Genomic DNA, 709 nt, shown 5'->3' with positions numbered 1-709 from the left:
ATATATATATATATATATATATATAATCTAAGGTAGGGGTTGTGAATCCAACCCACTAAGGGATAATATCTATCCAATATACTGCCGGAAGGATACCCAATTATTATTACACTAGTGTTTTTGCCAAGTGTAATAAACGGGTGCGATTAAAAGGAAAGTTTACCCTTAATTTATATAGCAATAAGAAAATGGAGGGGAATATGTGGTATTCAGCAACTTGCAGACATTGTATTATGTCAATTTACCTGTTTATTTTTCAACTAATAGGACAATAAAAACAATATACAAACACATGTGACATATTATGTCATATCAGTAATTAAAAAAGACATCTAGTGACTGAAGATGGGACAATTTCTTATATATATATATATATTTAAAAGGAGAATTCGGGTAGGTTCAGCAATTTAGAATAATAATGCAACATATACTCAGCTGTAAAACCGGTGTATACAAATTATTAAAATATATTTAATGTATCACTCATTAAAATATTGAAAAATATTAAAAATTTACAGATACATAAATATATAAAAGTATAACAGACGTATATGGTTAGAAAAACTGTATTGGAGTATAAAAATATATTAGCATCTTAAAAGATATATAGTGAAGACATCGTCCTACTTACAGATTAAGAGTGATGTTAAAAGGATTTTTTTAAATATTAAAGAATGAAAGTGTAAATCTTCGCGAAAAGGTGAATATA

At 26.8% G+C, this 709-nt stretch overlaps 1 protein-coding gene across 1 annotated transcript in view; it reads left to right on the top strand.

The window, feature by feature from the left end:
- The window catches only part of LOC106883837 (von Willebrand factor A domain-containing protein 7-like), a 129,828-nt gene that overhangs the window by 107,210 nt on the left and 21,909 nt on the right, over positions 1 to 709 (top strand). The window lies entirely within an intron of this gene.

This window comes from Octopus bimaculoides, chromosome 11, assembly GCF_001194135.2.
Source record: "Octopus bimaculoides isolate UCB-OBI-ISO-001 chromosome 11, ASM119413v2, whole genome shotgun sequence".
Classification (NCBI taxonomy): domain Eukaryota; kingdom Metazoa; phylum Mollusca; class Cephalopoda; order Octopoda; family Octopodidae; genus Octopus; species Octopus bimaculoides.
Note: the sequence above shows the minus strand (reverse complement) of the source record. Positions and strands in the feature narration are given on the sequence as shown.